This window comes from Lichenostomus cassidix, chromosome 14 (assembly GCF_008360975.1).
Source record: "Lichenostomus cassidix isolate B80296 chromosome 14, HeHo_3.0, whole genome shotgun sequence".
NCBI lineage: Eukaryota > Metazoa > Chordata > Aves > Passeriformes > Meliphagidae > Lichenostomus > Lichenostomus cassidix.
Window position 1 is genome coordinate 11,231,866 of NC_139495.1, and position 16,907 is coordinate 11,248,772.

At 42.8% G+C, this 16,907-nt stretch overlaps 1 long non-coding RNA gene across 1 annotated transcript; it reads right to left on the reverse strand.

The window, feature by feature from the left end:
* Positions 1 to 467: 467 nt before the first annotated feature.
* LOC146430867 (uncharacterized) lies at positions 468 to 16,301 on the reverse strand. The gene is made up of 3 exons (XR_014855019.1): positions 16,186 to 16,301; positions 3,520 to 3,647; positions 468 to 996 (listed from the first exon to the last, which is right to left on the reverse strand). It is a non-coding gene; the product is annotated as an uncharacterized LOC146430867 (long non-coding RNA).
* Positions 16,302 to 16,907: the final 606 nt, after the last annotated feature.

Consider the following 16,907-nt stretch of genomic DNA (forward strand, 5'->3'; position numbering starts at 1 on the left):
CCAAGGAGCTCCATCCTGGTTAGGGATGAGTGATCTGCTGTGTGCCTGGGCAGGCAGATGTTGCTGGCATTGCTGGAGGGTAGGATGGGAGCACAACTGCTCCTCTCCAGCTCCACCAGCAGTTGGCTGCCCAGATGGAGGTGGCACACGCCCCATGCTGATGGATGCTCAGCAGATGCTCTTCAAGGGCTAAATAATGCAAAAAGAGGTTGGTGTGAGCAATGTACAGCCTCATTCAGGCTCTGCTCACAGCCAACAAATGTGATAAGTTGGAGAGGGAAGGGGATGCAGTTAAAAAAAAAAGTTTTAAAAACCCAAGCCAGTTCACCTTTCTGTGTGTTAAAAAAAGTAGTTCCAGGTGCTGCTGAAGAGAAAGCTTTACTTTATTAACAAGGTTCTGCACCTTCATTAAAATAATATTTATTTTGAAGGAATTTCTCACTTAAATCAAATGAGTTCTTGGCCTTCAGGAATTTGTCTACCTTTATCTGGGACTGTACTCAAGACAACCCTGCATGTGTGTGCTTAAGCATTCATAAAGTGCTGACAGTCTCCTCCGAAAACTCTGGGTCCCTCAAGAGCAGGAACGTCCACTAGAGTGAATGTGATTTCTGAGTTCAGCTGCAGTGCTCAGAGGGGTACAAGCAACTATTGAATCTGGATCTTCCTAGGATAATGCCAGACTTATTTTTGCTGTCATGCTTAAAGAAAGATAACCTCTCTGCTCATATCAATATTTTAGAGCATCTTCAGTGGCTGAAATTAGGTCAGGCATAGCAAAAGTGCTGGTAGTTGAGGTGAAAAAAAAGATCAATAAGGTTACCTGATACAGAGACAGCACAGCCAGCAGCAATCACAATATTAGCACAATATGCATCAAAATCCGCTTATATGTGGGAGTCACAAGAAATGGAAACAAATACTAAAACCCACGCACAAGACATAAGCTATGATTCATGGGATGAGACAGGAATGCAATTTTCTGAAGAAACACCGCTGAAAACAAAACAATCCAAAGGCAAATGCATTAGGTATGAGCCCATTTGAAGGGAAAAGGCATCAGAGCTGCCAACATTGCCCTGCACCTCCTCCATTTTGATACCACAAGCAGCCGCAGGGAAATAAAAGTTAGAACTTAATATCCAAGGTCATTAGTGCTCTCAGTAATAGATTACCCCTGAAAACATGTTAAAGAAGAAAATTGTTTTAAATATAAAATTGGAATAAGCCAAAATTAGCCCATAAACTTGAAATTAAAAAAAAAAATTCTATGCATTGCTAACACTTGTTAAAAAGAGCAAAAACTGCAAGGGGTTTAATGCTTAATGTGAATTAACTCAGCCGTGTGTATTAGACAGCCAAAGCCACAGAAATGGCCATCTAAATTGATTCTGGAGCTGGTAGGCCTGCAGCAGATTCGCAAATGATAATGCATATATTAATAGATACTTTCACTAATTTCACTAATGACCAATTTTAACGAGAAATTTGGATTTGCAGATGAACAGAAACATTCCCGTTCCATCATTTGTACACGTGCCAAGAATTCCACATCCCAGGCCAGCAACTGAGCCAGGCACAGCACAGACCTATCCCTCCAAACCCAGGGCAGCACAAAGTGTCACCTGCTGCCCTCCCAGAGCTGGCCCTCCTCAAGCACCTTCAAGATTTATGTCCTGCAAAATGATGCTTGGCTCCGGAAAATGCATCCCTGTCAGTTTTTAGGGCTGGGTGACAAATGGTGCAGGCTTGTGGCGCTGCTGAGGAGGAAATCACACACAGACCAAGGCAACAGCCCAGTGCTCTGAGAGAGCAGCCCTGAGTGACACTCCAGGAGCCATGGGGACCCAGCAGAGTGTCCTGCTGCTCCCAAAGAGCAGCCCTGAGTGACACTCCAGGAGCCATGGGGACCAACAGTGTCCTGCTCCTCATGGTGACTGGCAGAATGTCCTGCTCCTCCCAAAGAGCAGCCCTGAGTGACTTTCCAGGAGCCATGGGGACCTGCAGAGTGTCCTGCTCCTCCCAAAGAGCAGCCCTGAGTGACACTCCAGGAGCCATGGGGACCAGCAGAGTGTCCTGCTCCTCCCAAGGAACAGTGTGGTGCATGAGAACACAGGGATCCTGCAGGCAGCCTCTTGATTCCTACAAGGCACTGTTAAAAGAAACCTAACAAACCACTTCCAGTGTCCAAGCCTGGCTCTGCCACGTACCACAGCCAGACAAATATCCTGGCTGCTGTCCTTTCCTATTATTTTAGTCTGGCCTTCCAGCACTGCAAAGGTTCTGTGGACATCCAACACTTCAGAGAATGGAAAAATTATTTCAACCGCAACATAAACTCTTGGGGCTTAAAGGTTTTATTTTCTTCCTAAATTTAATTTATCTTGCATCTTCAACAGCTTAGCAGTGAACACATGCAAAGACTTGTTATCTCTGCCTCTGGCTTCAAACGGCTCTGGAAGTTCCTTGGACCCTTTCAAAGCCTCTTCCACTTTTAAGTGCCATCAAACATTATTCACTAACAGTAACATGAATATCCAGACACAGTTTGTGTCTGGTCTTTGTGGCCACCAAATTGTTATTTTCTTTTTCTCCCCATTCTTTATATTGTATTTTTATGCGGTTTTTTTTTTTTCTTTCTTTTTTTGTTTTGGTTCTTTTTATGTCTCCGCTTTCACATTTCTTCTAACTAGGATGATTTTATGCCCAGCATAATTTGGTACATGTTTGAATAATTGTGCCTTCCTGGGCATTCAATAAACTATCCTTGAAAATGCCCAGTGTTTATTCCATCAGTGTGATTTGTCAGGAATGCTGACATCCACTGCAAACTTCGAGAAAAAAGCCGGTAGATAGAATTAAAGAATAATTCATGATGGAAGGAACTACAAGAGGTCATCTAATCTGACCTTCCACTCAAAACAGGGTCAAAAAGGGGTCAGTAGGCTCATGCCTTAGAGGGACCTTGTTCTGTGTGCATCAAGGAAAGGTTCAGATTATGGATACCTAGAGATACAATACTGAGTAACTCCTCTTGCCCCTCATCAGGAACTTCAATATTTCCCATTTCCAGTGCAAAGCTATCCCAACTTTAGAAACTAAACATGTAGCATGATTTGAAGTGACACATGATGAGTTTTCTCCCTGTTCTTTGCAGATACCTGCTCAAGGAGCACCCAGCAGCAAACCCTCCTCCACTGGGTGAAAATTTAAACTAATCCAGAAGGTTAGACATGAAGAGGAGGAAATCTGCTAAATTCATAATGCCTCTGATATAAAATAACCTGTCATTGCCTTTTGCTCACATTGTACTCATATAAAACCCATTTCAGCATTTTTTTCCTGCTTAGCCATCTATCTGCACTCCTGTTTTTCAAATCCATAATTCTTCAAATTATTTAGGCACCAGCATTACCTAGCAGGTAGCCAAAGCTGTGTCTTCTACATTTCCAGTTGTGTTTGAATTTGTCATGGCCCTAGTGTTTAGTTTGTCAAATGCCACCAAAGGCAACTACTCACCAGGTTTTCACATCAATGCAGATCATGGTGGAAGCTTTCAGCAAGGAACCATGTGGGAAAGACCAACTGCCCAGGAGTGGTGGGATCTCCCCTCTTCATTCTTCCCACATGCACACTAGATACCATTCCTGTAACAATGAAGCATAATCCTATAAATCAGCAGAGAATTCAGGCTTGACAGCTGTGCCATCTTGTTTTATGAATTACCCTGAGACACCCTCTGCTAATTGCAGTTTTATGAAAAAATCAGAAAAAGTCTTTAGAGGCTTCATATATTGATCTAGTCACTTACACATAGATTTTCTTTTGGGTGGGCTGTGGTCTTCCCTCCTTCCCTGTGAAATAGGTCAGTGACTAACTTTCTTTTAGGAGTTGAGGTGGTAAGATTTATTTTCTCCACACCCCCAGCAAGATCCCAGCTTCACCCAAGTGGGACACTGGCACACCAAATATGCACAGAGGGTGACTTGGGGACACATGCAGTCCAAACACTACAGAGTAGCTCATGTGCACAAGCACAGGAAAGAAATCTCCCTCTAACATGATCTTCATCAGTTTTGGGTGCTCTTGGCTTCCAGAGAAACCATCCTGCTGCTTTGTGAGGCTGCTGCCCCCATGCCTGGGGATCCCCTGGGAAAAAGTCTGGCACCTTGTTAGGCACTGGACATGAATGTGAAGCTGTCTGGGACTGCACCGTGCTGAAGGTACTTGTTGATGCTGCAAGGACTTGGGTTCTTCCCCTTTTCTGCATGGACCTGACCCCCAGAGCAGCACTACAACAGAAATTTGATCATACACTATCTATCAGTGTGAGCAGTTTCTACAAAGATGAAAGATATTTCTAATAAATGGCTTGAAGAGTAAATATTGAAAATTGGAAAGGATAACAAGCAGACTCCAGATGCAAGTTTACCCATGAGAAAGTTCAATCTGTGTTGGCTCCTGTGGCTGCAGAGTAGACTAGAGGAGATTTAGGTAAGGGTAACTCTTTATGGGATTAGTACCAGAGTCAAAAGTATGTAATATAAAAGAGCATTTTGGTCAAAAGACACCACAGAGTCTGCACTCCAATACTGCTAGAATTGTAACCTATGAATGATAAAAATGTACTGAAAAATAACTACAACAAATATAATGAATGAGATCAGAAGAGATGCTCTGCGCTGGAAGATCTGACAGAATCGGATGGATGCCAAAACCCCCTCTGAAATAATCTATAACAGGAAACCAAGCAGGGTGCAGGTAGCCCTGGAGAGGCTCTAGCAGACTTCTGTTCAATGAATTCTGTTGCACAGATGTTCCTTTGTAGTTCTCAAAAACCTTTAAGGCTCCTGGTCAGTAAAAAAGTTTGGAAAAGATTCAAACTTCAGCTCTGCAGTGTCAGCATAAATTCCAATCTGTGCTAACTAAAGCACAGTGCTAGCAAAAAAAGCAATTCTGTAAAACAATGGCATAAAATTCTACTTTCATTCTCCCTGTATGATTTTCAGATCAAACACCTAATGCCCTCCCCAAAACTTTCCTCTTATGAGTGTCCCTTACTGGTGCCCATGCAGATTACCCAGTTGCCTGGGAATTGTTTTTAACAATGCTTGATTCATATGAAAGAAATGGAAACTTTCAAGTGAAAAATACTCTTAAGAAGGGTGAAGAGAGGACAAGGATTGAATGATTAGCTACAAGGAGTCCTTAGTTCTGGAAAGACCTTAAAACCCAGACTGGCCTTTACAGCTGTCTGACTCGATGGGTTGTAACATTTGCACCAAGGTCTGCCTGCTTGGCTCTGCTCATGGGAGCAGGAGAGCTGAAACCTTGCTGCTTGCTTGCTCAGGGGAGGCTGGTGGTGTCTGCACAAAAAAACTAAACTTGGTGTAAAAAGCAAACAACTCTAAACCTCCAAACTGCCGGCAACACTGGAGGTATAACAGCACCTTGTCCTCCCTGCTGCAAGTTCTTTGGTTTGGGATGTTCCTGTGCTTTTGTCTCACCAAATGTGGTCCTTGGCACTGAATTAGGAGTAACTATCAGGTTACAGATGAAGCAAATCCAGATAGTGGTGCATCTTCAAGTGAATTCACACTGTACAGCAAGATTCATTAACAAAAGGAGCCAGTCAGCAGTCATGCATAATCTGCATGATGAAACTGTGAGCCCTGACCACCTACAAAATGTGCTACTTTGGCTTAAGCAAACTGAATTACAGGTGAAATTAATGCACCTGCAAAGAAACAGTGAATATTCAAACACAGACAGTGAAGACAAACTGTCTGAGAGAGAAGCTCAGAGGGGTGCATATGATGGCAATAAAAATTGTACAAAATTTGCAGACCCAAAACATGACCCTCCTGCTCCTTTCCCACACAACTGCTTATTGAAGATATTCTATATAAATAACTGTGCCTTGCAAGCCTTTCAAACAGATACAGGAACAGTCTTCAGGATGTTTTATGGTCTTTTATAATCTTAATCTATTTTTCACTTTAGTGTTTACCAACATATAGTTACCTAACAATTGCCATACCTCATGAGTAAATCAATATAACATTTAATTGCAATTTTTTGCTTATATTACAACTAGTTAAAGGAAACTGTTTGGAAAAGGTAAAAGCACATCTAGAAGTGCATACAAAACAGAGGTATTTAGCAGGCCTGGAAGAGGAGATCAGACATGCAAGAAGAGGGCAGGTATGTGAAGTCAGAGATTTATATTGGATCAATTATTCCCAACTCCCTTTGACTATCTCAAATGGCAGAGGATTAGAGCCAACTAATAGACAAAGGTTTCTTAAAATTCAAAGTCTGTCTTGATTTGTGCTTTCTTCAGAATTTCTATATCCCAGTACAATCCCTGTTATGTTGCAAGACTTCACAATTAGCAGCTTGCAAATGGAGATAAGTCCTCTCTCCATCAGAGTGCTCGTGTTCTGGTGTGGTGTGGAGAGCGAAGCAGTATTTGAGTCGAGTCCTTCGCTCTATGAAAATCCAAACTGTTGTGAAATAGCAAAGCAGAATTAAATGGTACTGATTTCTGGACTCCCATTGCACATAGCAAGTATTGGAGGCCAAGAGGTTACCACGGTTTGGAGAGCTGGGAATGCAGCAAACAGAATTTCCACTGTCTTCACAAGAAGCACTAGTCAAGTGGGGTTTAGAGTTAATTTGATTTCCACCCATTAAAATTATATGTTCCACACAGAAGAGTCATAAAGCGCCTATAAAAGCAAGAGCACTTGCACACTGAATAACTTTGGCAGTGGGGTTGGCTCAGGGGTGAGGAGCAGCAGGCACAAGGACAGCACAGGGACAGCTCCCAACCTGTGCCACGGGGCCTGTGGGGTGTGCAGGACCCCAAAAGTCACTATTGCTCCACGTTAGCCGAGCAAACTGACACAGAGAACAGCACACAAACCATCCCAAAGGCAAGGGTGCTTGCCCTGCTCCCCCAAAATGCCCTGCTCACAGCAGGCAGGGTGGGTTTGCAGGGTAAGACGTGCTGGGAGTGCCACCATAGCACACTGACTGCCACGTTCTGAAAATCAGCTGCTCTGATGTGCCAAGGACTGTGCCTTCAGATGATGTAAATCTGCTCAGCTGCATTGAGCCGTGGTAATTTACACCAGCTGAGGGATGGACCAAAGGCATTTATTAAGGCTGCAGTGTATTTAAGAACAAGCACAGATCAATAGTCCAACAAATATTCATTTCACATCACTGCTTTTCAGAAGAGAGGTCAAATGGATCCTTAGACATTTTTTCTTTCTTCTAAAATTTCAAGCAGAGAGCAGAGCAAGTTGGTAATTAAATCCCCTTTGAAGGAAGCACTGGCAATGAGGAGCAGGCAAGAGCTGGTACTGCTCAGGAGCTGCACTTGTGGCTCACAGGTGACATTAAGGGCTCTGAGAGAGCATGACTTATCCCTTGAACTGTCCTGTGGGAAGCCTGGTATCTCATCAGTGACAGCCTAGTTGGAATGGATGTAACAAATGAACAGCTCCCTATGTAGGTCCCAAAATAAACCAAATTGAACTCTGGACATGGAGAAATCAGTACCTTTCCCTGGTTATTTTTCATTTTAATGTGCATGAATTCAGTGAACTTTGTATTGGTATTGCTCTCTGCTTGGCTGTAAGGAAGAAATATAAGTGGCATCACAGGAAAAATATTCTCATGAGATTTCCATCCTAATTATGCAAACCCAAGACAACATTAAGATTTTAATGAAATTTCCAAGTGTATTGACATTTTCAAATACGACATGACAAGCCTGACTTTGGGAAGGGATGCAGTGATTTCTGGGGAGAGAGTACACACAGCCAATCATGCCAGACCTTGGGACAATTTGTATCAAGGATGACACAAGGAGTTACCAAAATGCCTCCCTTAGTGAAGGAAAAAGAGAAGAGCATCATATGTTGGGTACTATAAGCCAGGGGCATCAGTGATGGCAATTTCCTGAAGCTGTAAGGAACATGTGAATGAAAATTTTAGGTCAGGCTGCATTCCAAAATATGGAAAACCATTTGTCTTGCAGGTTAATTTTAAATTCCTATCACCACACCACCACCAGACCGCTGTGGTTTAGTGTGTTGATCTGCTCTCTCCATCCTTTTCAGAGCACAGCCCAGGCAGCTCTGCTCACAGTTTACAGCAGGGAAAAAAAAACACATAAAGCCTTAAATTTTTAAGTCGGTGTTTTGAAAATACTGCTGTATGTATTAGGCTTCTCCTGTTTCAGAGGCCCTTTCCTGGAGAGCCTTCCAACAGGAATATCATTTACATCAGCAAGGCTTTTTGGCAGTTTTTCTTTTTTTCCTTTTTATAACCATGTTGCAGTGAGACATCAGTTTAGGCAGCCAGCTCTGCAATAAAACTGACAACAGGTTTATTCTCCTGCTCCTCATGGGACCGATAGGAATTTTAGAAAAGAAAGCAGGAGGGAAGGAACAGCAAAAACATGTGCGTATGATCTGCTTTGTCCCAGCACACCAATTCTGCTGTTTCCAGAGTGCTTCTCATTTTAAAATCCAATGTTTTTCTTATGTTTCATTAGATATTTATCCATCTGAATTACTCTGCAAGGCATTATATACAGAGCAGAGGTATTGGGAGGTCCTATCAACTTCAGAAGCGCCAAGATTTTACCTCTGGGGTCAAACTGCCCAATGTCTTGTTCTTGTCAAAGCCATGGAAACCACTGTGAAACACCCATACCCCGGAACTCTTCTGCCAGGGGGAACTCCCCAAAAAGCATGGAAAAGATTTAAAAAAGAAAAGCAAAAGAAACCCAGGCTGTTCAGATTATTGTGGAAGGAACTATTATCTCAGAAGGAAATTGCTGAGCCCTGCCCTGGCTGCTGTGCCTGAAGTCACACAAGTTCAGTTTCTGCTCCTCTCCCAGGAGCTCAGATATTTTCTTGCACTCAGTGCACAAAGGGTATTTTTTTGAGGACAAAAGGGTGATCTTTGCTTCCTCACCATCAGCTAAACGACTCAAACTCCTGAGCATGCAAAGATGGTTTGGGTTCCCATTTAACCCTATTTTAACCCTCTATTATTCTACAACAGATACTGGTGAAAAGAGCAGTGAGCACAAGACCCAAGAGGCAAGAAGTTGAACCAACAGCCTGGGAAGGTCTCATAGCCTGGAGCCAGGGGTTGTATCTCACAGATGAGCTGCCTGTGGTGCAGACCAGCAGGTTTGGAACAGACATGCTGATAGATTAGAAATTCCATCTTGATTTAATGGATTTAGTCCCAATAGTCTAGGACATAATTAAATCTTTAAGAAAGGATTAATCCATCTTTACTACCTAGTATTTATCATCTCTAAACACTCACAGACAGTGTGTGTGTGTGTTGGGGGGTACAGACACATATATTTAATTAGAGAAAAACGCTGTTTTATTAGTGGGAACAATTTGCAGATTTGCCGAGGCTCCGAAGTTTGCATCTCTAGGGCGACTCCGTTTATTCCAGCTGCAAACAGAGGCTGTGCCCAGATGATGGCGCCTGCAAATCACGGATCCCTTGGAAATAATCATTAGGTAACTCGTTCTGGCGGGTTACACACTGTGGGCTTTAGGGTCTACTGCAGAGGAAAATAGAAGTCTTATTGTATTGCAACCCCTCAACCACCAAACCCCCAAACATTGCAACCCCTGCCTTCCTGTCCCCAGGAACCGTGGGCTGTGTTATGGTGCTGTGTTAAATTAGCTTTTACAGCTCCCTTCCATTTGGGGAGTAACAGCACCGGAATAAGATATAAGAAAATACAAAGGGTTTCGACTAAAGATTCTTCATCCCATGGGAAATGCATAATTCAAGGTATTTGTAAATGTGTTTGTGATGTGCTGAAAAGCTGAACTGGAACAAAATAAATAAACCCAAGCAAGCAGACCTGAGAATCCCAAACCTTGATGGAAATCAGGCAGGCAGGTTCAGATGTGTTTTTGAGGGGGTTGTAGGATTTGGGTCAGCTCACTGAAAGGCTGCCCTGGTCAGCAATAGCCTCACACCAGAATGAAGCTCTGAGTGTTTTGTGCCAGGCTGGGACTACCTGTTCTACAGGATAGCTTATGTTCATTTGGGGAGGAGTGAGGGGGGAAGGAAATAAAGCTATTGAGGAAATAACAGAGTGGAGGGAGATGAGATTAATTCTAAGTGAATCACATGTATTTCAGGGATTCAGGGTCTGCACACAGAGTCAAAAATAAAAAGCTTCAGACCTAGTGTCTGAAAATCAGCTCAGCAAAGCATTTGAGTTTGGCTGTTTATCTGGGAGTGGTGTTTTCAGAAATAGGGTTCTCTCTGAAGATTACGTCAAATAGATGGGGATACCACAATGTCCAGCATGCAACAAATTGGTGAGAAAATCCTGTTTCCTAATACAAAAATGTTTTATTTGAATTTTGTGATCATGGCTAATAGAGGTTCAGGTTTAACACACCATTTCCTCTAAATGTATGTGTTCAGATACGTAAATGTTAATTCTGACCTTTGTCTACTAAGTACATCTAATTTTCCTCACATATTTCATTCACCTATAACAAATTACTCATTCCTTCCAATTCTCTATGTTCAGTGTCCTTCTAAAGATGCCCAGAAGAGGTGAAAAAAAAAAAAAAAAAAGGCTGAGGAGTAAAGATATGCTAAATTGATTTCAGATTTTGGAGCAATCCCACATTGTTCCTTTAACAAAAAAAAACAAAATAAAAAAAACCCCAAACCATCTCCAAACAGAACAATAATAAAACACCCCAAAACCAAACTTGTGAGCACTTGTTTTTTTGGCAGGGAGGATTGTTCTAGAAGCTTTCAGGTTTGCTATTTGCTGGCCCATAGAAATATCACATGGTGTTTTCCTCAGATGATTTCCAGTCTAAATTCTAAAGAATCTAATTTCTTTCTCAGCACAGCCTGGTGGCTCTTCACTCAGGCTGGGAGCAGAGCAAGCATTTCCCAGCTTTCCTAGCTGGGTTGCAAGTAACATTCATGCTAAATATGATTTCGGGTTCAATATTTGGAGAGTTTTCTTCATATGCTTAAAATCAAGTCTCAGCATACATGAAGACAATAATTGATTGAAGAGTTGTGAGCAACAAGACACAGTGCAGATGGAATTGTTAGGAATGACAAAACCAGGAGCATTTCCAGCTACCTTGTATGATGTTTGATTAACAATTACAGACAACTTTGGTTAAAGAAACCCCGTGCTTAAAGATTAACATATTTTTATCCTTAAAATGGCAAATGTGTCTGTTGAGATGTTTTTTGGATGGGGCTCTTGTTTTCTGATTTGCTCCCTACAAACTGAGCACCCAGAGGACCAAATGGGCTCTCCTGACTCCTGGTTTTTCCAGGGCCATTTGAAGTGCCACAAACATCATTGGGAGGGTTTACAGAAAAAAACAAAAAACCTTGGGGAAAGTACAGTTTAAATCCACAATCTTGTAAATGTCTTACTGTGAATTTCTTTTATTAACATAGATGATACATCTATTAAATAATTTCCTCCTCATAAATGCTACAAATAGTTTAGTTCCAAAATGGCATCCCTGACTTATTTAAACATTTCTCTCTTTCTGTCTAAGTGCTGGGGATGTACGTTTTCTGAAGGAAAAAAAAGATAGGCTATTTCAGACACTAGAAAAATTATTATTTAGGTATAAAATTAATTCTGAAAGACAAATTTAACCAAAGTGACTTAAGAGGTAGAATCAGAGGTCTGTTTGAAAGCCTATGATAAACATTTGAGAGTTGTGCCAAAGACTGCTTTCCATCAGCTCAGTGTGGATCCAAATCCCCCTGGCACTCCAGAAGAAAAATGATCTGTTCGATCAGCAAAAGCAATGGAGAAATCCTGCTTGTTATTTGTTGGTGTCTCTTGGATGACCTTTTAAATAAAAAAAAACCCTGTCAAGTAAATTACACGGAGGTTTTAACTGTCATAAAATTCATTAGGCTGGGGAGGATATGAAGGGATCATTAAATCCGTGCCAAAGCAGAGTTCAGAAGTTATTAAAACTATTACTGGGACTGCTCCAACACTAGTCTCTTGCATCTGACTGACTACTTTCAGGAAAACAGACAGGAATTTAATTCTCTTTTTCTTTTAGGACTTCTAATCTGTGACAGACTGAGTTTAAATCTGTCAATAGGCCCAGAGATTTCTAGTGGAGGAAAACACACACACACAGACTGAGTAATCCACAGAAAGTAAGTAAGGATTCCTACAGAAAACCAGACTGTAAAATTCCCAGCATTTGTCAGAAGTGCTCAGACATTTTACAGAGTGAACCAAAAGGTTCTTAAAAGATTTCCAAAGACTCAGTTCCCAGTACTTTGCAATGGTTAGGCTTCTTAAGCCCTGTCCCCAAAACCACTGGTCACTGAGAACACAAATGCCATCAGGAGAGCTGAGGCAGCAGTGCTGATGGAGGGCTTAGGCAAAGCAAGACTGGGAAACTCAGGGCTAAATAGAAATATCTGCATTGATAGAGGGGGAATACCTTTTTCCTATTCTGCCTCCACAGAAAACCAGCATTTCCAGACTCTACAGGCCAGTCAGGTTTGCAAGAAATGCACTGCACTGCCTTGCAGCACACAAATACCTGAAATGCTGCTCCTGGGCACAAAGCCACGACAGAGCTTAACATCCCTTGGCTGGGATATTACTGAAATTAAAATAGCTGATATGAGTGAGATATTTAATTTTTCAGAAGCTCTGGCGTTCCCCAAATTAATGAGACACTCCTCGGGTTTGGCTAAGGTAAATACAGAAGCAAACACAGGCTAGCAAAGCAGAAATATCTCTAACTCCTCACACATGCTGCAACAGAGTACACATTTATTCGTCCCCTGTTAGAGGCTCAAGCAAGAGACTCAGATTTTCTGGAACTTGTGATTTATTTGTGAACTGAAGGCTAATATATTCTTTAGAATAAAGGAAAAAAAAGTCTCCAACCCCCTCAAGGTTTTATTTGCTTTTCAGCAATCCTGGTCTTACCAATCAGTGTGTTCAGGCCAACTTAAAATATCTCCCAGACAAACAAACCACAAAGCAGCACTCCTCCAGCTGGAGCAGAAATCTTTCCCTTTTTTTTTTAAATCTGACAACAAACCTATCATCAACTGCAATGGATAGTAAGAGAGAGCAAGTAAAGGACCAGGCACAGAAATTCTGTTATTATGTTTCTCGTCTATAAGACATAAGAGAGACAACAGATGTATTTTTGTCCCAGATGATTCCTCAGAGGAAATCTGGGAATCCAAACACTAAGAACAAAAGGACGACAAAGAAAGAAAAGAGCCCCACAAACCAAACCAGTAAAATACAAATAGACTACCAGGGAAGAGTTGCATAGGAAGAAAATAGAAGTCTGTAGCATGTCCTGTAAAGAGGTGAAAAATCTCAGTGTTACAGACACATAAAGCTGGATCTTTGAGACAATGTCCTTGAAATTCTAAGTGTAGGAAAGGCTCATGCCTGTTTTTTCTCAGCTGTGCTAGTGCCATGGAGGGAAGCCACACAGGCAAGGATGACCCTGCAAGGACTGAAATGATGATTCTCACATCTGCATGGTGAAAATGCTAAAGCTTCAAGATCTCTCTGGTTCAGAAAACTCTTATTGGTAATGAAGCATGAGCCAGGAAAAGCACAACTTGACACAGAGAGCCCAAGCTGAGCTTGTGGATAGGCAGGGGAATCCCTCTCCTTACACTTAAACCAACAAAAACCTCCCTGCTGAAAAATCCTGGAAGAAATGAAACACCGTGGTGAGGAATGGCACTTTCTGAAAACCTCCTTTCCAAGGTGATCTGTGTTTCAGCAGCTCAGCAATGCCCAGGAACAGCTGGAAGGATCCAGGCTGGGACTGGTGGGTGTGGAGGGTGCCCAGCCCTGCCTTGCCAGAGCTGCTGGTGCACACAGGGACATTCCCAGTGCACCCAGCTACCCCATAGGGCAGCCCAGCAGGATGCAGGGAGAACCACTGGAGGGGCTGTGCTGCTCCCCCAAGGCACCTCCATGGCCATAGCAGCATCCTGCTGCAGGAAGCACACCATGCTGGAGTGAAATGGATGGGGAAACACAAGGAAAATTAACTACACTTGCAGCAATGGACTGACTCTTTATGGGAGAGATGTTTCTTTGCTAGTAATAAAAGTTGCTCCTACACCATTGCACTTTTTTTAGGTTTTTTTTTTTTAATTTCAGTACAGCTACTGCTCCTTAATGGGGCGACAGACTATGCTGTCTGTATTAGTCAGCAGTGGAGCTGAGAGAGTAGCTTTGCCTGGTGATGCCAAGCCTCAGTGTAATTTCTGCAGACATCCTCATCTGAAAACACCTCGGGTGACAGTTTGGCAGGCACGCTGGCATTTCCAGCTGAGTCTCTGCTCCTCCTCATTGAACTTCAGCACTGCCTAAAGCCACTAAATGAGACAGAAACCCCTCCACAGTAGGAAGGGTAAAAACTACTTGAGGACTGCTCTGTGTCTCTATGCCTTGATAAGGCAAATAAACCAAATGTGGGAGGGGAAAATGAGATACAGAGTGTGGCCATCTCTGCTCCTTGGCAGGACACAGCCTTTGGGCACCCTCTGCCCAGGACTGAAGGATGCTGGGCTCAGAATTGCTCCCCCAGCCCTGCACGTGTCCCCATGGCTGCTCTGGGGTGGCACCCACAGCCCTGAGGGTGACATCTGGGTTGGGCTGAGCCCTTGCCTCCAGCTGGTCTTTCACTGCACCTGCTGATATCACGGGTGAGAAACACTCTTCTCAGACAGTTCTATGAGCTCTGCATTCTTGGCCCCACCGAGCAGGAATTTTGCTCTAGAGACCTGACAGCCCAAGTCAGGCCTCTCTTTAATCTCTTTATTCCCCTTGAAAAGCAAATATATTTCTTTTGAGACCACGGAGAGCACTCACTCCAGCCTCTTGGCTCCCACTTGCTGCACATACTTTGAAAGACTAACTCGTGCTAATCAGAAAAAGATAAACAAATTCAGACCTTGCAAGTGCAGGTCTTGCTCTGGTCAGTTCCAAAGGGGGAAAGGCTTTGGAAATTGATTTACCAGACACGTTCCCTAACCATCACTTGAGTTAAACCAGACCCCATTTATTTTCCATGCCTTCTGCAAGCTCCATTCCCAGTGAAAAGAAAGTAACATATTGATAACAGCATGCTCTGCCACAGGAGAGGATCGAGAATCACCCACGCGTTGCCTTGAAAACAAACAACCCCAAACAATTGATCAGTCACTGCTAGTACACAGGCAGTCTATTATGGATAAAAATACAGGTGCAAAAAATTCATCAGGGATGTGCAAATACCTTTATTTAAATTCAAGCGCAGTAAAGCTAGCTTTGCTGCTATAAACAGGAGTAGTGGATTATGGATGCATTTCTCTCAAGTCCTGGCAGAGAGGGAATGCATTTCTAGGCTTGGGGAACCAGAAAACTGAGTGATTTCCCTGTCGAGGCTGGGATTTCTGAGATGGCTGAACCTGAGTGCCAGGGAAGGTGGAGGTGCAGCACAGAGTGCTGTCTGAATTGCTGCTGTGGCTGCCTGTGTGATCTGAGCAGCCCCAGGTGAGCTCTGTGTCCCAGCAGCACTGGAGCCTCTGCCGAAACATCAGCAGCCCTGGGGAAGCTGTGCAGATCAGTGCCAACTGCAAACAAGCCCTGGTCAGCCTGAGAAACTCTCACTGGATATGCAAAATGTTAAATTAGTTTAAAAATGAATAAATAAATTGATGGAGCAGCCTATGGAAAAGACACCAGGAAGGATATGAAAGACATCTACATGTGCAGATTTAGGTGTGAGAAAGAGAGAGAGAGAGAGCAGGAGCACTGCAGCTCCTCACTTCAGTCATTACCAACTCTTTCCCCACCTTTTGCTGTAGCTGTCTGAGTGATGCACTTCTCAGAGGAAAGGCTGACTCCTGTGTTGACACACTAAACCTGACTCAATATTGTCCTAGAACCAAGCAGACCTTGTCCTGAATGAACAAAGATGTTAGCCAGACTGTTAAATCCAAGCTAAGGAAAGAGAGTGGCCACACTGCCTTTTGGTTTCTAATTTTAACTTCCCCTTCCAGCTACGAGCACACAATACAATGTTCAGTTTTAATTTAGTCTCTGCACTTAATTTAGTCACTGCTCACCTTGATTTTCACATCATTGCTTTGGGAATCTTCAAGGCTTTCTCAGCAGAATGATAAACTTCAAATGACAAAACCAGACCATGGCTGTAGAGCTCTGCCACTTTCTAACTGACATTTCTGCCTAGGAGAGAAATACAAAAAAAAAAATAAATCTCAGATAGAAAGGAACCGTGACTAGAATTCACTAAGTTCCTTGTGATAGAAAGGGGGGAAACAGAGAATTTGAATTTCAAAAACTCAGGTAAACAACAATAACTAAAAGCACTAAATATTATTCCAGCCTCAGCTTAGGAAAGTGAAAGAAAAATTTCAGCGTTTTGACTTTTCTTCTCACTCATGACCATGCAGAGTTACCCATCTGTGCTGGGCTGGCCTTGGCCATTTGCCAGCCATCCACCCAGCTGCTCTCCTACTGCCCCTCCTCAGCTGGAGATTTGGGAAACCATCTATGCAACAAACAGTTCAGACAGCTTGTAGCAGTAGCAGTATCCAAATTCTGATTCTAAACTCTGTCAAAGACTTATGCAGTGGCAGAAAAGTAGGGTTACCATCAAATATCATCTACACACATACGGTCAAACCCCCTTCCCTGTGCCTGTTCTGGGGTTATAACCCTAAACTCTGTGTAACTGATTCCTTCATGGGTCTTGCACTGGAGGCTGAGTTTGAGGCAGTTAGTTCATACAAGAGAGAAGGTATAATCCATCTCAAAGCGTGGCTGG